The sequence below is a fragment of the Sus scrofa genome, chromosome 3, assembly GCF_000003025.6.
Source record: "Sus scrofa isolate TJ Tabasco breed Duroc chromosome 3, Sscrofa11.1, whole genome shotgun sequence".
NCBI classification, from domain to species: domain Eukaryota; kingdom Metazoa; phylum Chordata; class Mammalia; order Artiodactyla; family Suidae; genus Sus; species Sus scrofa.
The window spans coordinates 75,369,731-75,393,957 of record NC_010445.4 but is presented as its reverse complement, the minus strand read 5'-3'; the positions used below and the strand labels follow the sequence as shown (position 1 = coordinate 75,393,957).

Genomic DNA, 24,227 nt, shown 5'->3' with positions numbered 1-24,227 from the left:
TGCAGCCCACGAGAAGCTTGAAGGGATAGACATAATTTTATTTTCCCCGTCTCCCCCCGCCCCTTTTGGCCTCCCCCACCTCACAGAATTCGTATCTGAAGCAATTTTAGGTGTCTTCGGCGGCCACCAACGTCTGGGGCACTCAGAGACCCTCTCAGAGAGCGAGGTGTAAGTGGAGTAAATAAAAATCATGTTTCACTGCTGCTTTATCAACCCTCCTAGGTAGTTTTCCTGCCAGCCAACCTGCGCTGTTAAGACCCATAAAATTATGCAATAGTGACTTCTTTGGAGGTTCTTTAATCAGATAATGGCCAGTGTTAGGAGGGAAGGGCTCAGGGCGGTGTTGTTGGCACTTAACACCCGGCTTGGTCATTCCTTGTCTGGTAGAGACCAATAAAGAGCTGATTACTATCCTGTAAGGAGCCAATATTTTACATTTATCTTAGTTATTTTTTTTTTCCTTTTCTTTGCAACTTCTTATAACGGCAAGTATTTGCCAAGAAGACCTATGAGCTGTAACCTCAGGGGCCCCTTAAAAATAAGAATTTGCCTAGCGTGAAATGATGCCTTTTGTGAAATGGTGAAAATGATTTTAGTTTTTACAAGAGCCGAGGTTTGATTACTTTAAAGTCCATTTCTTTCAGATGTGGAGCCGCCCGGACACCATCCCCCACTCCCCCGTCCCCTTCTCTCCTCTATGACAGGTTCACAGGCTGCAACCAAGGGGTTTTAAAATGCAAATATTTATATTTGAGCTCTGGCAATAACAGAGTCATTTTGCTTCCTCTGTTAGCCTGTGATAATTGATGCTTCATACCTGGAACTACGTTTCATTTCTCTCTTTACACATGAAGATATTCTATAAATAAAAGATAATTTATGGCGAGGAAACAGCCATTTGAAATAATAATCCTAAATTTGCCTGTGTAATCTTTTAAGGCTTTAAGAGTCAGAGATGCAGATTTCCACTTTTAAAGAAAACTTGATGGCAACTGGGAACTTTGGGCATTTTTCGGTTCTCCTATTGAATTCGAATGCCTGCAAGGGTCCAAAAAGGAAAAAAGAGGAATAAAAAGAAGGCAGGAGAGCAAAAGGTGCGAATTTTACATGTGCTTTCAACTAAGGCGTTCAAGCACATGTGTAGACTTCTTGTTACACTTTTATTGACTCTCTTTATATCAGACTATAATTTTTTAATAACCAATGTGAACAGCAAAACAGTGAGTCATAAAATGCCTACTCTTTGCCTGGGATCCTCATTTTAGCATGAATAGCGCTACACCCAGAAGAACTGGACCCTAATTTCACAACCTCATACAAAGCCAGGCAATTCTTGGGCCAAACAAACAAAGGGGGTGTAAGCGATTTCATTTATTTTGATAATCCTCCTTCTGCACGGGGGCATTTTGCTGTCTTTGTCAAAGTGAATGACAACAATTTGGCCAACTCTCTCTGAGCTGCACTCAACAGTGACAGGCAAATTATCAGAGGCCCTGCACTTCTTATTATCAGAGGAGAAGCCATCAGGGGGACGCATGGAGGATACCTCTCCCTTGTCACTATTTGTCAGTGGGACAAGGGCCACTGCTATGGGTAGCTGACAGGTAATTTCAACAATAACAATTACTCCTATTACTGGTGTCATAAACAATTCGCCCAAGGCATGACAATAGCAAAGCTTTATAATTCAATGCCATATAAATAAATGCCAGCAGGTAACAAGTAATTTAGGTCCAATCAAGCTTTCACCCGGCATTAATATTGTTATTGCAAGAAAATGGAAAATTGAAAAAATTCAGTATGTTAATGAATTAAGAGAGGTTCAAGGGCTAGACAAGAGGGGTTGAAAAGGGAAACCAAAATTATGATGGTATCATATTTGGTGCCATGCTGGAGGCCACGCGGCAGTATAATTAAGATTAAGAAGGAGATCAAAAGTACTGTTTGCCTGCGACTTCAGACTTGGGAAAAACATGACACAGCCTTTCAAAATCTGCCTCTCCCCACTTTCTGAAGAATGTAGGTAGAAATAGGAGAATGCGTATATAATGTAGCATCTCGCTGGCTTTTTTTTTTTTTTTTTCCACCTGAAATATTTCATTGGAAACAGAGCCTGAGTACCAAAGGAACATTTCCATCTGTTTAAGAAAATCCCATCAGCACCTGCTTCCTTTACATTAAGTCTCATAATGCAACTATTTTAATAAGCCTGTTTTTTCTCTGCGCTGGAGGTAAAGCTGCTAACGCCTCTTTGCTCTCCAGCTGTCCATCTTTTGAAAGTAGACTCGGAAGATACCATCCAATCTTGCTGCGTAAAACTTCCCAATCAAACGAATTTTGCCATTTCACTATTTGTCCAGCAAGACACTGTGCCATCATGGTGACAGCAGTAAAAGAATTTGAAAATCTCTAATTAGGGGAGCTGCAGAGCAATTAACGCATGTCAAATTTCACTTCATCAAGTGCCACTCTAATTTTCCCTCTAAAAATTAATGGATTTTTTTTTTTTTTGTTCCTTTTGGTATGTGTGTGTGTCCCCTTAAGGCAATGTTGATTCAAATCTGCTCAAGATGCAGTGTTGCACAGCTAAGCATCTTCTTGATTACAATCCGCCACACTTCTAACTGCGCTCATTCTCACTGCCACGGATACTTTGTCAACAGTCAAATTACACCACGCTGATAACAATGCATAATGGTGTTCCTCCTCCGGGGCCCCTGGCAGGAGACGGGGTTCATAAAAATGTGATGTTTTCTTCTCAACTGTTTCTCAAGGAAGTTTGTATGACCAGGTCACTAGTCAGGCGTTAATTTTTTGGAAATGCATTCATTACTTTCAAGAAAAAGGAGTGAAAGGAGAGACTATCAGAATACCTCATTGAAAAAAAAAATCAGAGGAAGAATGAGGAATTGAAAATATCTGCGGTCAAAGTTTTGCTTGAACACTTTGTTCAGAGACATTTTCAAGAGCACTGTTCTTGGTGAAATACCAGTTTTTTTTTTTTTTTTTTTCTTTACTTATGGGCTATAAACATTGGAAGCCTCTCTTGAACAGACAGTATTTAGATTATGAGAGAAGTTTGTTTAACTGCCATATTTGCCAGAATCCTCAAAACATCACAGGACACGGAAGATAAATGATTTTTTTTTTTTAGGTCAAGACTGTAGATTCCAGATAAATGTTGATTCATTTTAACTATTTTTTAGCCTCGTTGCTTGTTGCAGGTCCCGTGTGCCTGAGTCCTCCGCCCACATGAGGAATATTTCTCGCTGAAAAAGGAAGGAAACAAGTGATTAGATGATTTCACGTTTAGTTTTTTCAGAGGTCATTCAGATTTTATATTTCGAAAACGTGATCAGATCCAGAACAAAAACAGGGAAATTAAACCAAATGCTACATGTGTCTCTTTGCAGATTCTTTAGGGAATGGAGATCAGTTTCATGGATGACATCCCAGTTTTCTCATCATGTAAGTATATTTTTGGTTATATGTTTTCTTTAACCATATTTATTCAGTAGAAAATTAAGTTCATGGAATATATACTTAAAAAAAAAACGCATAGGTTGAGTCCAGCTTTTCATTCACTGACAACTCAAAAATCTAAAATTTGATACTGTGAGGTTTATATTTCCTAATATCAAAAATTTCATCTTTCTCATAAGCCCTCCTCCCCACCATGTTCCTAAGTGGTCTATTTCAAACAAAAGAAAATGAAATCCCTCTTTCAGCTAGCAAATGTTAGATTCTCTCAGAGCCAACTGGGGGCTCCCTGGAAGTTTTGCCATTACAGTCACACAAATTGAATTATTTTCATCCCTCCCAAATATCATTCGTCAAACTGAATACTAGGTTTAGAGTTTTGCGCGGCTTGTTTACAAATAAAGGTGTCTCAACGAAAATCCTAGCTCTGCGTACTTTTGAAAGACAAAACCTGGAAACCTCTCCTATTAAAACATTACCAAAGGATTGTAAAGGGAAATTTAAAGGGAGAAAACTTGATTATATAATGCAATCCAGCAGTAATCAATTTTACCTTCAATATCTTGCTTTTGTTTTCAAAATGCTAAATAAACAATACATAATGCATCCCTCATCAGCCAAACCATGGAGGCTCTGTGCTCAAATAACAGGAAACATATTCAATTTTCCTAACAGAAGACAGTTCATTAAGCTGTGCCACATCAAATAAAACTTTAATTTCTCCAGCATCAGAGTCGCAATGAAAGCAATTGAAGAAGATGAGCCATATGGTACTTCTATCAGCAAACACATATTGCTCATTCCCCCAAAGTTTTCTAATTCTGCTCCCCAGACCTGTGTAATATAGATAATGTGCTCCGAGAGCAGCAACCATGAGCTATCTAGTGTACATTTCTAATACTGTATTTAATGGGAAATAATGAATCATAAAAGCCTAGAGAAGACGGCTTTTGCTAACCTAAATCTCAGCTGTAATTTCATTGTTCTGTGCCTAAGATGCTGTTTGCCCTTTCCAAACAACAGCAGTTGAACATAATTATGCTGCTTCAAACCTGGGCTTGCAAAAGCATCCCTAATAGAACCAAGTTTCTATTAACTCCTGAAATTCTGAATTTCATGATGCACGGGTGCAGACCTGGAGCTAACCGAGCACGTGTCATTTTTAAACCCCCAAGAAGCCTTTTCTCCTTCTGCTCTTTGGTCAGACAGCTCAATGCATTTATATTCCCTCCTCTGCCCCTCTTCTCTCGCCCGCCCCCTCCCCAACCCATGCAACAGGAGTGGCATGATTAAAAATGAGGAGATTTTCTTGTTATTAGCAAATTTGACATTTGCCTGATGAAATGCACATAAAATGTGAAAGCTGCACAGTACTCAGAAGAAATGTCTCCGCTCCGATCCAAGCTACCAAGATGAAATAATTTAGGCAAAGGAAACGTAAAGAACCTCGTACATCTCTGCCTCAGAATGCTAGGACTGGATTATAAATGAAAGAACCAAATATTGCTGAGCTTTTAGAGCGATGGTATTTTGACACATGTGAAGTGTCTAGTGTTTCATCTCTCACCTTAACTGCTTGGATTATAACCTAAACATCATACATACGCTCAAATGCAGCAGTTTCCCTGTCCTGGGTCCAGCCTGTCTTCTGGTAAGCGTTTGGGGCTGGGGGCTTAATTCCCTTAGAGAAAAACATATTTTCTCTCCCCCCTCACCCAGAGGTTAATGATGTTAGCTTTTCCATTTTTAAAGCTCATCAAATAAATATTTTCCCAACACAATGCTAATTCAAAGGCCATCAAATAACACTGCGGATACATATTGAAAACATATTTGAATGGTTTTGTTTGTTTTGGCATCATACACACCAAGAACGATTAAATTAAAAAGAGACTTTTAAAAGTTAGAGATTGCCTTTTTAAAGCTTATTAAAATCAGCATGTTACATGCCTGTCTCTGAATTAGCTCTGCACACTTGATTGCCATCATTAAAACTAGTTGTTTGGGTGCTGCTCTGTGATGGTTCAAACCCTTCCCCAAAGCTGCTTCTTACTAGTTATTAATCTGAAGTCTCGTTTCATTGAAATTTAGCAGAAAAGAAAAAAATCCTCTGGCCAGTGGAAGAAACAGTCACCAAAACGTGAAACAGCCTGGTGAGACAGCAATATTCAACTACGAAAAGACCAACAGGTAAAAGAACTATAGTCACATCTAAAACATACTCGGGGGGGAAAAAAAACATCACAACAACAACACAGAAGCAGTCCATTGATTATATTTCATGAATGCCTTAAAACAAATGTTTAAACAGTTTTCTGAAACAGTGCAGAAAACCCCTGCATGCTCCACTGGGTTGCAGTGACAATGGCCTATTGCAATGTAAAACACGCTGGAGAATAAAAAGGTGCTTTTTGTTACCATTTTATCAAAGCTGTTCATCTTCGAGCTGCAGGCAGCATTTTGCTAGAATTGCAGATATTTCTCTGTCCAGGCTCCTTTGTTTGTGCATCTCATTTGCATATATTTATCTCCAGCTGAGGATGCTTTCTGCTCATTAAGGCCCCCCTTCCCATTATTTCATAAGCCAGCTGCTAAGAGGGATTTCACCTGTGGTGCCTGAGAAAAGAGGGGTGAAAAACTAAATTCTTCATAAAAAGGAAATCTTCTGAGTCTCTTCCCCTATAAATGGGCACCATTTGTGTTAAACAGCCTCTTGTCATGATAGATGCCTCCAGAGGTCAGGGGTTAAAGTTGATTTGAAGGTCAGCAGTAAAACAACAGACAAACCAGACGCCAAACTGGTTCCTTAGCTGTCGGTGGGAGCTGTGGTACAAACAGGTCTTGAACCTTTTTCAACCTCTAATAAAACAGGGGATGAATCTGAAGTGGATCAACCAGGCCCCTGAGGCAGCAGCACAGAAAAACACAAATAATATCAATATCAGGCAGCCACAGGAAACAATGGGGCATTTCTCCATGCTACATGCATGCTGCTATTGTTTCAAGGGCTGGGGAATTAATTCCACTTATTTATTTAAGGCGTGTCAACTCACTGCCTAAACCTGTTTCAGTGTCAAGATGAATAAAACTTTTATGGCTCATAAAATAGGGCCATTCATCTCAATGCTCTTTGTGGTGCGTGTTTTTTTTTTTTTTTTTTTTTTTTTTCTGGCATACGGAGCTAGGCCTTTGCTCCTAAATGGTTACATCTGAACTGTTGCTGCAATCTACACCATATTAGAGGAAAATATTATTTCACCAGCAAGTGGATCTCAACAGCAATGACACAGGAAAGCATTTTTGCTGCGATATAATAGTCCCCAAATTCCTCCTAACTGCTCCTCGTGCACTTGCATCTGTTTTGAGCATGCATTATTGACAAAGCAGACGTTGTGTTATTTTAGAGGAAAGAAAAGTTCAAAAATGACAGCAACAAAAAGTTAGTTTTCTAGAATATCGTGTATCTCATTTGACTTTAGAAATGCAACCTGGTTAGGGTGGCTGTTGTCCATCCATCACTTTTTGCTCAAGTTTTCACTGCTCTCTAGTCAGTTTGCACCAATGAAATAATTCAAATGTCTTCTTTAGCTCCACTGCTTTGAATTTTATGTTTAATTCTGAACAGAAAATGCCAAGCATAAGTGGAAAATGCATTTCAGTGCATTTTTATATTACACGTTTTTTGAAAAGTTTCCTTGTAGAGTCAATTTTACTGTTGGTTTCCGACTAATGACTTTGTTTATAATACTAATAAACACGTTAACATTTAAGAAGTGCCACACACCGTGCTTAGCACACGCGTTTTCTCTTGCAATTATTAGCGAGAATTCAATCCAAGTCACATTAACCCACTGAGAATGGGCAGTGAGAACAATACTCTTCCTAAACTCAGAACATACCTTAGAAAGCAAAAAATTCCCTGCAAACAGTCTCATCCTTCTAGCAGATGCTTTAACAGGGAACATCATGGGAACTTGATGGCTTGATATTAAAAGGGGCAAAAAGGAACAATTCCATGGTATTTCACAAATTCTCTAATCATGGGTTCAATCACTTACATCACAACCCTTTGCTCTGTTGCAATATGACTTGATTTGTGGATGATTCACTTACTGTGTTGTCCCAGTTGCTTTGACTTTGAGGTCTCCAGTGGATATTGTAGCCTTTACTCATGATGCTGGATTATTGCTAATTTAGTCTGTTAGTAGGTCAGTTTTTCCACATGACTCAAGTTTTCTTTCCAGCAAGTAGATTATTGGAGAATAGGCCCCACAGAAGTTGTGCTTTTTCATTTTGCCCATGTGTAAAGACGTGGCCCTGGGGAAGAGCGGTTCAGTTTTGGGGTGCCGAGCCCAGCTTGAGATTCAGCCACTCTTCATTTCCCAACTGAACTGGTGCATATACCCGTGCTCTGCCCAGGGGTGGTCCCTATACCAACCAGCCCTGTTTGAAAATAGAATTGCTTTCAAGTGGCCACCGGGCCCAGAGAAAAATATTTCAACTCAAAATTGATTAGGTTTTGGTAATCTATGGCAATGTGTTCTCATTTAAGCATGGAGCGGGAGATTTTACTTCTATAACCCATCACACTTTAAAACATGTAGGAAGTCTTGCTTCACACAAGGAGTTCCATTTGTGGCTGGAGAAATTTTCCAACTTATTAAATGTTGTTTATATCCTCGTCTTTATGGACCCTCTGCCTTTCCAAAGCATTTATAGCTCCCTCTGTATCTGACTTATCTATGTTTCTTCTGGATCTTCCACATTAAATTTAACCCCACTCCCATCCCCCTGCCAGGACCTGCCACGCCACATAACCAGACTAGAGCAAACATCCACAGTATACTCCCTGCAAGCCTGCGCCCAGGTCACTCCTTTTTCTTTGGCTCTAATCTAATCACTGATTCTTAAGCTTGGCCAAATAGTTAAAAATGTTAAGTGCTAGCAAGGCCTTCTCCCTCCCCCTCATATCTGTCTCTGTTTATGGAATGGGCCTGGTTTCCTCCTCTTTGCCTTCAGCCTGGGGTCTTCAGGTCAGAACACTGTAAATACACACAGCTCTGGCTCGACCCATAAATCTGAGCAAAGGGCAGGCTTATATATTCAGATAAGCGTGGATGGGGGCGGGGGTGTGGAAGGAGTGAGAACCAGCAGAATCTGATGCTGTGCAGCCATGTTCTGAGAAGAGAACTGAAAAGGCCAAGAATCGTTAGTGGGGAAGGAAAAAAAGATTTTTGCCTCAAAATATTTCTCCTTATTTCTAAAGGATGAGATTGGCATTGCTTTCTCTTTGTGCGTTTATTTTTTCTTTTACTTTTTCCACATTGCTTATACTTAGATCCTTACTGACCGTATTATCTTAGAGGCCATCAGATTAAACAATACATTTCATGTATTTCCAATGTCCTTTTTTTCTTCTTCGGAATATTGATTTATGTTTTGAACTTTGTGTATGTGGAGAGTGTGTTTGTGTGTGTGCATTAGAGACCTTGTGCCAGAAATTCTATTCTACTGTAATTTTTCAAACCTAAGATTTTTGCCTAAATAACTATGTTGTTGGTCACTACATTGAATCCCAAAATAAAGTGTGTCTGAAGGAGGTGGGAATGACAAATAAATAAATGCTTACACAGCTTTCAGTCTTTGAAGCTTCTACTTTATATTCGCAAGTTCAAGGATTTTCTGTTGGCATTTATCTCAAAATTTTCTGTGAGTCCTGAAAGAATATCCTTCCCTGGAGGTGTGCCCCTTGTGGACACAGGTATTGTCGCAATGGAAAATCTAGCAAGGTGACCATAGCTGAGAGCCTGCTTTCCACATTTGCTCTGCTCTGATTCTGCTTTAGAGGCAGTGAGCCACACCATGAATTTGCCTCAGTCACATAAGACTCTAGGAAATCTAGCACGTGCTTTGTTTTCAATCAATATTTTATATGTTATCACATACCTATATAGAATTTCTGTCACTTCTCTAGGTGATTCTTTTGGCAAATTGGGAACTGATTTTTTTTTTTTTTAAGGCTAATTCATGTTCCTCAAAAGGAGCTTCTTTTCTTGCTTTGAACTATTAGTGACAATTCCATATAAGTAAGAGAATTTTATGGAAAAAACTGCCAAGAGAGTAATTGAGCTGGCTGCCCAGACTGTTTCCTAGCTTCATCTTCGACAAATCCTTACAAGGTGTCAATAATAATAATGATGACTGTTTATTGAGCCCTTACTTTTTGGGAAGGAAGGGACTAGGTGCTTTGGATGCCCATTGATTTTAGTCCTTATAACAGCATGGCGAATGGAGTATTAGTCTCCATGGATGAAAACTCTGGGTGGAAAAGTGAAGACACTTCTCCCAGACCATACATGTAAGCTTAGAACTTGAATGCGAGTCTGGCTCTAGAGCTCTCTCCTTTGCGCTCCCTCTTAGGACCTCGGGTTCTGCGTCTTCAGGATGTGGGTCTTGGGTGGAATGATGTCTGTTTAGCAGGAGAGTCCATGTCTGGGTTGGTTTTCTCCCACCCACACCTCTCCTGAAGCCTAGTCCGGGCACTTTTCAACGGCTCTCTGGTGATAGTCCCTGATTCTCACAGGCCTCATTGATTTCTGTGAATTCATCGATTCCTCACCTGACCTGCTTCTTCTCCATGGCCCGTGAGGGGTTTCCTGGGAACACAGTCTGCCTCGGCTCTGTAGTTCAAGCTCAAGGTTCTAGCTGTCTTTGCTTTCTCCCTTCTCACTTGCCAAGATCACCAGCCAGCCTGGCAGAGCAGTGACATGTGCAGGGGACATTACTGTCCTACTATCTAGGTTTGAATCTGGCTCCTCTAATTACCAGCTGTGCAGCATTGGGCAAGGTGCTTTATTCCTCTGTACCTTGATTTTTTTCATCTTGTTTCGTAAGGTAAGTAGTTCAGACCCCTGGTATTGCTGCACTGAACTGCTTAAATAGCCTTTAGGCTGGTTTCTCCCCCTTCTGTCATACAGCCTCCTTGCTTCACCAGAGTTATTGTTATCAAATAATAACCTTGATACTCTCCTGCTTAAAAATCTTTAAGTCTCCCTGTTATCCTCAAGCCTAACTATGGAGTTAGGCAAAGGCCTTCATAATCTCCTGCCAACTGGCCTTTCCAGGGCTACTTTCCACCATGTCCCCCTAAACGATTTGCACTCTGGTAGCAAAAAATTATGCTCAGGGATGGATATCTTGTATGTCTAGTGATGGGTATCTTGCATGGCTCAGTTCAGAAGTTACCTATATTTTATGCAGCATAAATTGAGTCAGTCACTTGTAGAGTGTTATTCCTCTGTTTTAGGACCTAACATGTTGGATAGTAATCATATGCACTGTAATTATGGGTACTGGAACCACTAGGCTGTGGATTCCTGTGGGCAGAGATGGTGTGTTTTTGAACTTGATATCTTTTGTTCTAGAGCCTCCCATATATTGGGAGCCCCCTAAATATCATTCCTCACTCTTAAATAATGACTTGAAGTGAATCAAATGCTTGTAATGCTATTAACTAGCTGAATTAAGTATTGTTAGCTTCAGGTGAGAAACACAGGGAACTTGTAACAAAATTAAGTTCAAAACTCAAGTGTGATTAGGAGTTCGGGATTAACAGGTACACACTACTGTATATAGAAGAGATAAACAACAAGGACTTACTACAGCACAAGGAACTATATTCAATATCTCATAATAACCTATAATGGAAAAGAATCTGAAAATCTGAACATATATATATATTCACCTTGCTGTACACTTGAAACTAACACAACATTGTAAATCAACTATATTTCAATTAAACAAAAACTTCAAGTGCAATTGCATTGTTTTTACTGCCTCTGAGATGAAACCGTCATGTTTTTCCTATACACATGTTCCTTGTTACATTTTTCTGACACCCTAAGAAAATCTGATATTGGAGATTCTTCAGCATATCAGTAAGGTCTCTATAGGATACATTTCATTAGAAAAGGAGCCAATTTTTTCCCTTATCTGCTCTTACTCTACCATAATATTTCATGGGAGGCAGTATTTTAAGTGATAACTCTCATGGGCTCGGATTCAGAATGCCTGGGTTTAAATCCACTTATGAGCTGTGAACCTGTTGAGAGTAATTTTCTTTTGTTCTCTTATTTACAAAATAGGCATCATAGTAAAAACTACCACAGAGGGTACTGTAAGCATCCAATGAGTTAGTGCATCTCAATATCTAGCTAAATGCCTGCTTCATAGTAAAAGCTCAATGAATATGCCCTGTAATCAGTATGATGTTCATAAGAGAGGCACCTGGAATCCTGGTAGAAAGGCAAGGGCTATTTCATCATCAGAGCAGAGTGCAGAGACATGGGAGAACTTGGAGAGATGATGAACTGGCCCATGCACCTGTGCAGGGATGAGTTATCTGTTCAGACATCATTCCAACACTTAAGCAATTCAGCAAGATTTTGTGGTTTCAATATAAAATCCAAATGACCGCCTTCATTTGGTATTCACACCTTTGAGTCATTCTCTCCCACACTGCACCAAGGTTAGTCTGTGCGACCAATGGAATATGGTAAAAATGATGGTCCAAGTTACCAAAGACTCTAGCTTCTGTTTGTGGCCTCCTCTCTCTGTCTCTTTCGCATCTCTCACTCTAGGGGAAGCAGCTGCCATATTGTTGCAGCTCTATGGAGAGGCCCATAAGGTAAGGAACAGAGACCTCCCGCCACCAGCCAGTTAGGAACTGTGGTCTACCCACAACCCTGTGAATAAGCTTACAAGTGGATTTTACAGCCTGTAAGGTCTTGAGATGACTGTAAATTGACTATGGGTTGAGAGCTTGACTAGAATTTCATGGGAGACTGAATCAGAATTGCCCAGCTAAGGTGTCCCTAGGTATCTGACACACAGAATGTCTATGAGATTGTAAGTATCTGTTGTCTTAGGCTAAGTTTTGGGATAATTTGTTATCCAGCAAAATAACTAATATATATTGTTTTAAAAGGCAAAAACTTCCAAGTTCCATTAAAGACTTTGTGAAATAAAGAAGGGTATTAAAACAAATAAATATGAAAATTGATAAAGAGAGTTGATACACCAGCAAATGTAGATGTTTTTAAGTTGAGTGGGATATAAAAAAGCACCATGAAGGTGGGAAGGCAAGGATAAGTTGTGATTCATAATCTGCAGAAACATGTTACGTGTATTCACATTTTAATTTGATCTTTATTATTAATTATTAGAGTGCTTTAGATGTATGTATAATGTAAAACATTAGGAAAGTAATAGTAGCCATCTAAACACATAAATAAGAGAATCGTTAAATAAGTAGTATATCCATTCAACAGACTACAATAAAGTCATGAAAAGAAATATACATATATATACAGTAATGGCATGCTCCCAACATAATGTTAAGTGCAAAGAGCAGGATATACCAAGCAGTGTAAAACCAACTCTACAGGGACTTAAAGGTGAAAGTAGGCATCTCTCAGTTGGCACTGGTGAAAGTAGGCACATCTCTGCCTATATGTGAGGTTTTGTTTTCTTCAATAAACATTTTTTTGGACTATGCTAAGTTCTTTGAACAAACTTGTGTTATTGCTTTTATTATTAGGAAAACGTATTTAGCACCTGAAGAAATTATTCTTTTTTTTTTTTTTTTTTTTTTTTTTTTTTTTTTTTGGTCTTTTCTAAGGCCACACCTGTGGCATATGGAGGTTCCCAGGCTAGGGGTCCAATCGGAGCTGTAGCCGCTGGCTTATGCCAGAGCCACAGCAACACAGGGTCCGAGCCGCGTCTGCAACCTACACCACAGCTCACAACAACGCCAGATCCTTAACCCACTGAGCAAGGCCATGGATCAAACCCGTAACCTCATGGCTCCTAGTCAGATTCATTAACCACTGCGCTACGATGGGAACTCCTATTCTTTATTTACCTTTAGCACTACAGAAAAGTATGAACCCAAACCTGGGTTCAAATTGGAAAAAAAATCCCAGTAGGTACCAACAGCAAGCAGAGCCTTTGTAAAGGTGCTGGATGCTGCTTCAGGTTGACCAGCTTCCTCCTAAATCATCTTGGTCTTTGGACATAACTAAGGCCTTCTTTCTTGTTATAATTGATGATCTCGATTTCTCTTATATAAATAAATGTAATCTCTATGTGTTTTGTTGACACCAGAACTTCTGGAGAGAGAATCTGAGGATCCATTCATGGACTAGCCTAAACTTTCATGTAACTCTAGTTTATATTCTTTGGCTTCTGCTGATGAAGTTGAGAGGAGGAAGAATGAGGGAGATAAGATTTCATGGAGAGAAGAAGTTCCCGTCGTGGTGCAGTGGAAACGAATCCGACTAGGAACCATGAGGTTGTGGTTCGGTCCCTAGCCTTGCTCCATGGGTTAAGGATCTGGCGTTTTTGTGAGCTGTGGTGTAGGTGCAGACGCGATTGGGATCCCACATTGCTGTGGCTGTGGCTGCCAGCTGTAGCTCCGATTGGACCCCTAGCCTGGGAACCTCCACGTGCCTTGGGTGCGGCCCTAAAAAGCAAAAAAAAAAAAAAAAAAAAAAAAAAAAGATTTCATACAGAGGCAATATGGATGTAAGTGTTGGCTAAGATCTTTTAAATTCATAAGTGGTTTGTCTAAGGCAGCCCATGGTGACGTAATCAAAGGAAGGGCTTTGTTGGGTTAAATGGGGTCTTTTTTAGGTTATCTGAAAAATAGTGCTTCACAACAGAATAAATATGAAAATTTGTTTTTGATAATATTAAAAAAGAAAAAAAATTTTTAAATTTAGGTATTCGAATAGACTAAAATATATATTTTGTTTTTAAAATCCCTTTACAAAAATAGTTTTGCCCACTAAATTAAACTTGGAAAGAACTTCAAATTTGGTATTTGATTTGAATCAACCCAAATTCCACCACTTCAATATTTTAGTATTTATGCTGACATTTACATTCTCTTTATGCATTTCTATCGCATCCTGAGCTTCTACCTTTCATGCTTTATTGTTACTCTGTCTTCCCTTCTAGGCCATCAGCTCTGTGAGGACAGTGGCTATGTCTTTCTAACTTACTATCTTTCCTCAGTCCTTAGAGCAGAGCAGGTACTTAATAAACACTTAGGGATTGGCTACATTGTTTGGAATATACAAGGTAAAGAAAAGAGCCAGGAGCAGGAAAATTAAGTTCAAGCAAAGCTCTATGCCATTGGAGACTATTGGCAATTTGGAATGTCAGTGTCCTGCTGTTCTGGGTACCAGTTACCACAGAGGGCAGAATCACGGTGCCACTTGAGTGCCGCAGGGCCTGTGCCAGGTGAAAGTTCAGGGAAGCTTTCTATGAGTGTGTTCAGTCAGTGCCAAGGAAAGAGAGCACTTAGTTTTCTGAGCTCTAATGGGGCAACCAAGGAAAGGGGGCTTTTACCTGAAGCTTCAGAATTAGGAGTGAATCATCATGGCTTCCAAGTTTATTGGAGCCATCTCATACTGAATCACATTTGCTTCTCAAAAGAAGGAACTATTTTATTTCATCATGTGCAAAATACTGATCACAAATATTTCAGGCAATAAGAAAAAAAAATCATCAGTTATGGCAAGCGTTGGAAATTTGTAATTTGGTGACCTCATAAAGATGTGATCATTCTAACATCATGTTTCCAAGCATTATTTTATTAAGCACTCCATTTATAGGGAATCGTGTAGCCAGAATTTATTGTTTGTTTAGGTTTTTCCAATGCCCTCATCACTGAGGTCCCTGGTTGCATGTGTAGAAGATTAAGAGGTACAATAAACTAAAAAGAATAGACCAAGCAACACATACTAGATCTGGGCCAAACCAAATAAATATGTCTACTTCTAAGTCCTGGAGTTCAGCGAGAACAAAAGCAAATTCTCATCGATAAAATAAGTAAAATTTTCATAAGAAAGAGATTCAACTTTAATTTGATCTGCGTTTGCCCAAGTTAAACGATTGTTTAATCTAGAAGCCAGTTCATAATTACTTTATATTTTCCAATTATACTTTTGAAAATAATATGAGCTACAAGGAAGCACAACCAAGAAACTAAAAGCAAAATTCCCCCAGGTGTGAATGAAGGCCAAGCCATGTGTTTGCAACTCAGAACAAATGATCTTAAAAGCCTCTTTATGGAGTTCCTATCATGGCTCAGTGGTTAATGAACCTGACTAGCATCCATGAGGACTCAGGTTCGATCCCTGGCCTCACTCAGTGGCTGAAGGATCCGCCATTGCATGAGCTGTGGTGTAGGTCACAGATGCAGCTTGGATCCAGCGTTGTTGTTGCTCTGGTGTAGGCCGGCAGCTACAGCTCAGATTGGACCCCTAGCCTGGGAACCTCCATATGCCGCAGGTGCGGCCCTAAAAAGACACACACACATAAAAGCCTGTTTACACCCGCCGTGAATAAAATTGACAAGAAAAAATACAGCTCAGTGCGCTCTGCAGCATTTCCTAGTGTCAGATTAAAAGTCAAATTCCCTGGGTTTAATTTTTTGTTGTGTGATGCTGAATGAATTTCTCAAGCTCTTTCTGCCTTAGTTTTCTCACCTGTACAATGGGGACAGTGATAGTATCTCTTTGGGTTGCTGTGAGGAGCCCATGAGCTAAAGCATGTGATAGGTGCGGGATAACAACTATATAAATATTAGTTGTCATTATTATTAAAGAGTGAAACGAAGCACCTACCTATGGTCTCATCTTCTTTTGTCTTGAGAACATCCTCATCCCTTTTTGTGGTTTTGGTCTTTTTTTCCCGTCCTCCTTTCCTCCAAGAATGCTTCCCATGCTCTTTGCTTAACCAGATCTCATCTCTTTCGACTTGCCCTAGTAAACTAATCGGCGAGGGCCAGAAAATGGCTCAAGGCTCATTCCTCTGCAAATTAGTATTTTTGTCTTTCCTGACATTCTAGAATTAGCAAGGGCACTTGCAAAGACCTGATGCACTTTAGAAATCCATAAGAAAATAAAAGCAGTCTCAGCCAACACGTCTCTTCTTCAAATAAACCTCCCCAGAGCGCAGGAGACAGAGGACCTCATTTGGCTATTATTCTTCAAAAGGCAGAATCAAAGAAAAACTCTCCATGTGAGGATCACCGTGGACACCACTGTGGGTCAAGAACCTGAAGGCAGTTGTTCCTTCCGGGGAGATCTGAAGGGAGAAGCTAGTTGTTCTTTGTGTTGTCTTTCCACTTGCCATGTCATCATGGCACAGCCCTGCAGTGGACAGGGGTCTCCGGGAGCCGTGCGAGCCAACATCCTGGACTTCCACCCAGGACTCAGGGACCAGAACACGCCTGTCACTTCACTGCTGTCCTGGCACCATTATGCCAGCCGGACAACCACGGCTGCGTCCATGCGGAGAACTGGTCCAGGTGGCGTGGCAGGGTCCCACGCAACCCTTAAGTCTATGACTCTCTTTGCTTGTTTTACTGAGAGAGCACTGTAGTCTCTTCTTCCAGTTCTACCATCTTGAAAATCTAGCCCTCAAACAAAGAAGTCTTCTCCCTGGGGCTTTCTTCTGAATTTCTTTGCCTTTGGCTGTGACACTGGAGGAAGCTTCTTAAAAAGAAAGCTTTGTCTCCTCCCAGGCAAAGCTGTAGGAATCTTTCTACGTGAATTTGGACCATGTTATTTCCCAGTGTAGAATCCTTCAGTTGGTGTGTAGGTTACTAGAGCAGTATATGCATGGCATTCATACCCTTCACATGGGCCCCCGGGGTCCACTGCCCTGTGGGTGCCCTGGGCTCTGACCCTAATAAGCTCGCACCTCCCCTCCTTTGCCATCTCTTCTCTTCCCCATGCCCTGCCTTTGGATGGATTCTTTCCTCTGAAGTTAACAAGTTTCTTTGCTTTCTCTGCTTGGCTAAACCCTTCTCCATCTATATTTTAAACTTAGGCATCTTGTCCTCTGGGAAGCCTGTCCTGAACCTTGGAGGGGGACGAGATGGCCCTTGTCTGTACCATCTGACCCTCCTTGCGTCCCCTTGCAGCATTGGTCATGCCATATTGTACCTGTCTTTCGGTGTTCCTGCTGCCCACAGGCCTGGAAGCTTCAGACGGACAGGATCTTGCATTTTGGCTACTCCTGCACATGGCCCAGAGTCTGGTAACCAGGTCAGTAAATGTTTACTGAATATGTAAATGAAAGAAGCCTTAATTTGATAAGATCTTCCTTATGGTAGTTTGGGACGCCATAAACCTAGAAGAGATTACTATCAGGTATTTGCAGCTGGTAGAAAACTGTCCCCAAAGAATTTAGAGAGGGCAGACCTAAATCAGACAATAAAGGTATGATGATTTTTAAAAACTGGAAAGGGTGGGAGATAAGATGCAGAGGTGACTGAACCTGGGGAGGATTTCTTCAACAGGTAACACACCCAAATGATTCAGCTTCGAGACCGATGAGGTGTTAAATTCTCCTTCTGGGGCCAAGGAGTTCATTAAACTTGTACAAATCATGGGAGGAGAACTTGTCTGCAAGAGATCCCGAATGAACCAAGAATGTGATAGAAGCTGCCAAAATTTTATTATTATTGTTATTAGCCAACAATGACTATTGTTATTAGTTATGTATTGAGTACCCACTAAATGGGCATATCAAAGGATGCTTCTAAATCATTACCTCATCTATTAAACCCCATAGCATCTCTGTGATGTAGGTAATATGAGCCCTACTGTGTGAACGAGGAGACTGAGGCTGAGGCTGAGGAAGATTGAGCAGTGGCTGAGGTCACCAGGGAAGAGACAGCACCCACAGGGCAACTGCAAAGGCTGATTAAAGGAGGGGCAGCCTCACTTATTCTGCACTATTGCTCCACGGGGGGCAGCTTGGTTCTATTCTTCGGGCCCATTTGAAGATGCTCATGGACCAACCAGAGCACATTCCCAGCAGAGAGGCTGATGAGGACTTAGAGGTGACCATGAATCAGTCCTTGTCTTCTCAGATTCCTGATTCATCTGAGAAATACAAAAAGAAGCCAGGTAGATAGAAATCTGAATGTCGGCTTTTTTTTTTTTTTTTTCAGAATGAACTTGAGTTGCGGTTAAACAGACATGCGAATCCTGCACCCCCACTCCAAGCACTGAGTATATCTTCCAGAACCATAGCCTCTGCCTGGGGGAGGACTGAGCCTGCCCAGCAAGCTCACCGCAAGCTGGGAGAAGCCCAGACTCTGCAGGCACGTGGTTCTGCAGAACGAGCCCTGGATGGACTCAGGCAGGCACACCCAGTGATCTCTCCTAGATTCAACAATCAGGCCAGCAGCTGGTGTGACACTAAATCTTCCCAGAGAAACATAAACCCAGGAAATGACAGCCTTGTCCCTAGCATTGGCCTCAATGCTCATTGACATATCGAAGAAACTAAAGGGTGAAAGGAGGTGATGGTTAATTTTATGCATCACCTTGGCTGGATGATGGTGTCCAGTTATTTGGTCAAACACTAGTCTAGATGTTGCTTGAAGGTAGTTTTTAAAGGTGGTTAAAATTTAACTCAAAATATTCCGAGTAAAGCAAATTGCCCCCCATGGTATGGGTGGGTCTTATCCAATCAGTTGAAGGCCTTAAGCACAAGGACTGAGGTTTCCTGAAGAAGAAATTCTCCTCAAGACGGCAACATCGACTCTTACCTGATTTTCCAACCTGCCTTACAGACTGCAGCCTTGCCAGTCCCACAACTGCATGAATCACTTCCTTCTCTCAATCTCTCTTTCTATTGTGTGTCTGTGTGTGTATTCGCCTTCTGGTTCTGTTTCTCTGGAGAACCCTGCCGATACAACCGACTATGTTGAATCTGTAGCAGAAGAGGTAGGGTGATGGCCATGAAAGCCATGTTCGAGTTTCTAATGGGTTCTCTAGGATGAGGTCTTGGGCTTATTTAATGTGTCACATCACTCTGACTATCTTGAGATGCTTGAGTATCTGAGATGCTTTAGATAGTGCCTGATGGGTCTTATCAGTGGTGCTACAGAAAAGACGCTCATGTTACAAGAAAGCTGAATCAGATGGCTGCCTGCTAGGGGTACTTCAAACTGTTTTGAGGACACTGACATTATCTAATGCTTCTGTTAAATAATTATAATGTGATCCCCCCCCCTACATTTTAACATTTGTGACGTTCTTTCATGTCTATTAATTTACTGGTTTTCCCATACCGCATAGCACATAACTAGGCAATTATGAAACTGAGTTGAGAGTGTAATAATGGCAAATTAAGAACCAAATTTCAACTTTAAATTAACTTGTATTTCTCTGTTTTCTTCCCTCTGCTTTGTCCCTATGTATTTCTTTTAAAGTACTCATTTTTTATGACCAGCATGTTAATAATGTTCTATTATTCCTTGGTTATTTAATTATAAATTAAAATACATAACTCACAGGATTTCTGACCAGAACAAAGCAAGAAATGAAAATACAAACGAGAAAGTAACCTAATTTGGAAATAACATTTCCCTGAAGTCAATTACATTGTTTTCATAGGAAACACAACTGGAAGGAGGAATCTGTCTGTTAAGTTCATCCAGAAGAAGAAAAGAGGTAGTGGAATATAAAAAAGCACTGGCTTTTTAACTGCTAATGAACACCAGCTTTATCATTTCTAGGGAGGAGGAGTTTGCTTTTAGTTTTCCTCTTCCAGTGAAACATTTTACTGCCTCCTGCCTAGCAAAGGGACTTGGACTTGAACCTGAGACTTGAGACCATGTAAATAGCTGGTCTGGAAATTTCTAGCCGATTCCATCCCCTGTCCCTCTCGCATGGTTACATGCCCTCCCTTTTCCCTCTGAATTATCCTGTCAACATTCTTGGTCTTGCCAGCGTGGCCACAGCCTGTCCCAAATGCATTGAATGTGTGTATATAAACGTGGGAGTGAGGTGGGGCTGGGGCTTTGGGGGATGGAAGTGATTACGGGGAAAGGCCAGTTCAGAGAGCTCTGGGCTCCTGACTGCAGTAACCCAGTGAACAGGGCAGGTGTAATTTCTCAGGCCTGTCTTTATCAGTCTGTAGACCTGGATTCCTGGAACATCCTCCCTCTTGATCTGCAGAGCAGGGATGGGTCAGCCTGGGCCTCGCTGCAGTATGGCCTCAGGGTGTCCAGGCTGAGGCCAAGATGGGTACTTGCTTGCTGGTATGGGGTGCATGGGTATTCTCCCACCCCCTTCCCATCAGGAAGGACTGGGGTGAGCCTGGGGGCCTGAATGGGAGTCCCAGACCCGCTTCTATTGGGCTGGGTGACCTTGGGCAAGTCTCATCTTCTCTGGGCCATCTGTGGATGGATGGGTCAGACGGTGGCCACTTGGGGACAGGGAGCCAAGATGGCGCTGACCACACCGACCTCCTCGCTCCCCTTACCTGCTATTGTGCACTGAGGACTTAGCGGGAGATGTGTCCTCCCACCAATGGCCTCTCCCACCAGAAAAACAAGTTTTTATAAAGTGAGTGATTTCTAGGTTCATGTCCAGCTCTGAAATCGCCAGGCAGGCCTCGACGCAGCGTCCTCAATTTGAAGCCCTCTGGTGATTGGGTTTATACATCCTTTCAAAGGTCTGGAACCCTCCTCTGAAGATGTGTTTTCTGGTGGTGGGTTTAGCAACTCTATTTTTTCCCCCTTAATCTATTTCCTTTTACAAAGAACAAATGCCCCCAAGTACAATTTGCACCCAGATTACTAGACTCTCAACTTAAAACATTACCAAAAGCTATAATTTAGAAATTCTTTTATCTATCCCGAGCTAATAGCAGTTTTGCATGTCTTGATATTGTTTTCATATGCTTCCTTAGCCCCCTCCCCTTCGGTTATTATCTCTGGAATATGTGCGGGCTTGTTTAATTTTAGTGCTGAATTTGGGATATGGAAGAGATTACTCTTAATTATATTATTTATTGAAATGTAATATCTTTATAAGGACCTTCTGTGCTACAGAAGCAGTATGCTTTTTTGGGAGGACATTGCAGAAAGTTTGCAGAGGTGAGGATCTGAATGAAATAGGATCTAAAGCCCCAGGAAGGATCTATTCCTCAGCATCTCCAGACCAAATTCTCAGATACTTCCCTCATCACGAAACACTCACCTTGGCCTAGTAGCCAACCAGTTCAGTACTGTTTTTCTCCAATTCAAGGAACCCCTTAGGCCTTTTCTAAAACAATTGCCCAGGGAGATTAATGCATATTGAATTGGGTTGAGTTGATTGGGTATTTTCCCTCTTGTTGGCCTGGTGATTGTGATCCTGTCTCTCAACCTGCACCAGGCAGAACCAGAGCCCACATGACTTTATTTATTTCTTTAGTCTTTTTAGGGCTGCACCTCCAGCATATGGAAGTTCCCAGGCTAGGGGTCAAATCGGAGCTGCAGCAGCCTGCCTACACCACAGCCATAGTAACGCGGGATCCGAGCCACGGCTATGACCTATGCCACAGCTCATGGTAACACCAGATCCTTAACCCACCGATCAAGGCCAGGGATTGAACCTTCATCTTCATGGATACCAGTCTGGTTTGTTAACCACTGAACCATGATGGGAACTTCCCACATGACTTTAAAAAAAGATATAATGCTGGTAAAAAAAAAAATAGAAAGTTAGGAGTTCCTCTTGTGGCTCAGTGTGTTACAAACTCAACTAGCATCCATGAGGATTTGGATTTGATCCCTGGCCTTGCTCAGTGGGTTAAGGTTTTGGTATTGTCATGAGCTGTGGTGTAGGCCACAGATGTATGTGGCTTGGATCTGGCATTGCGGTGGTGTAGGCTGGCAGCTGCAGCTCCAATTCAACCCCTAGCCTGGGAACTTCCATTTGCTGTAGGTGTGGCCCTAAAAAGAGCAAAAAAAAAAAAAGAAAAAGAATAGTAAGCAAATCCTTGGTCAAACTGTGCCCCCAATAAGAAAAAAAAATATTCCATCTCATCAGATTTCTCACTTTGTCCGTAAAATGTCCATATTTCTTTGTGCCTGCTAGTTGGTCAGGACTTGGAAGTAACCAGCTTTGGGACTAGGGCCCAGACAGTAAATGCTGTGCTGTTATGAGAGCAGGACTGGCTCCATGATTTGTGGGGCTCACTGCAAAATGAAAATGTGAGGCTCTATGTTGACCAATTATTGGGGATTTCAAGATGGCAAGGATAAAGCGCTAAACTAAGCACAAGGCCCTTTGAGGCTTGGTGCCTTGTGACTACACAGAATCACCCTTTGTGCAGCCGGCCCAGGTTCAGGACTGGGAAGCATCCATTACCTCCTCTTCCTTCCTGGGCCCACATTTGTCTTGGAGATCTGCATCCCCTTCTCCCGGCTCAGGGAACTGCTTCCCTCCTTCCACATTTGAGACTATCTCTAAGTAACATGCATGTGTTGGTACCAAGTAAATCACAGTGCCATCGACTCCTCAAAGGCCTGATGAAAGGCCTCAGAGGAGAGGCAGCCTCATGGCTCCCAGCAAGGCTGCTCTGCTCCCTCTGAGCTACCCCGTGTGCACATCCTCAACCTCGCTTCCAACTATGGAGTTTTCTCTCCCTTTGAATCTGACAAAATCCTTTGTAATTCTCCTTAAATGTTCCAGGGCTTTTTCCCCTTTTTCAAATCATTGTTCTCAATGCCTGCCAAATGCTTTAGATCTTCCCCTCCTTGTCTTTATTGTAAATACTTTCCTTACTCGTCAATAGCAATATTATGGCTATACATAGTACCAAAAATCTCTACAGCTATCAGGCTTTCTTTATCCTTCTGTTCTCAAAGAATTTGTCTCACTCTATTAGTGTTTATGTAATTCTTCTAATAGAATGATTTTTAAAAACATTTATTGAAGTATCGTTGATTTACAATGTTGTATTAATTTCTGCTGTACAGCAAAATTATTTGGTTTTATATATACACACATTCTTTTTCATATTCTTTTCCATTATGGTTTATCACAGGGTATGGAATATAGTTCCCTGGGCTATACTGTAGGAGCTTGGTCATCCATTTGCTATATAATAGTTTGAATCTGCTAATCTCAAACTCTCATTCCATCCCTCCCCCTCCCCCTTGGCAACCACAAGTCTGTTCTCTATGTCTGTGAATCTGCTTCTATTTCATAGATAAGTTCCTTTGAGTCATATTTTAGATTCCCCATATGAGTGATATAATTTGGTATTTGTTTTTCTCTGTCTGACTTACTTCACTTAGTATGATAATCTCTAGGTCCATCTATGTAGCTTCAAATGGCATTATTTCATTCTTTTTCATGGCTGAATAGTATTCTATTGTATATATGTACCACAATAAGATGATTTTTTGGAAAAGGAAGCCTGATACCTATTCATAATCTCTTCTATAAAGGTTATCTGCTACTCCCACTGGCATTATCTGATGTCTAGCTAGAACCTTGTTTTACTTTTCTGATTGAGTGTGCTTCCTTTATTAAGGTGTTCCAGGGTGGGCCTGTGTGCCTAATTAAAAGAACAAATTGGAGTTCCTGTTGTGACTTAGTGGAAATGAATCTGACTGGCCTGAGGATGTAAGTTGGATCCCTGGCCTTGCTCAGTGGGTTAAGGATCCAGCATTGCTGTGATCTGTGGTGTAGGTCGCAGACACGGCTCAGATCCTGTGTTGCTATGCCTGTGGTGTAAGCTGGCAGCTACAGCTCCAATTGGACCCCTAGCCTGGGAACCTCCATACGCAGTGGGTGCAGCCCTAAAAAGAAAAAAAAAAAAGACAAAAAGAAAAAAAAAAGAGAGCAAACTATGGATTTGAGGCCACTGGACTTTTATGT

At 41.3% G+C, this 24,227-nt stretch overlaps 2 long non-coding RNA genes across 4 annotated transcripts in view; one reads left to right on the top strand and one right to left on the bottom strand.

The window, feature by feature from the left end:
* The window catches only part of LOC106509797, a 110,431-nt gene extending 88,605 nt beyond the window's left edge, over positions 1-21,826 (top strand). For all 3 annotated transcript variants that reach the window (XR_001307672.2, XR_002342628.1, XR_002342627.1), the window contains 4 exons: positions 3,414-3,468; positions 5,572-5,670; positions 17,477-17,600; positions 18,512-21,826. This is a non-coding gene — a long non-coding RNA (uncharacterized LOC106509797). The remainder of the gene's footprint in view (positions 1-3,413; positions 3,469-5,571; positions 5,671-17,476; positions 17,601-18,511) is intronic.
* Positions 359-7,372, bottom strand: LOC110259997. The gene is made up of 2 exons (XR_002342630.1): positions 5,899-7,372; positions 359-3,269 (listed from the first exon to the last, which is right to left on the bottom strand). It is a non-coding gene; the product is annotated as an uncharacterized LOC110259997 (long non-coding RNA).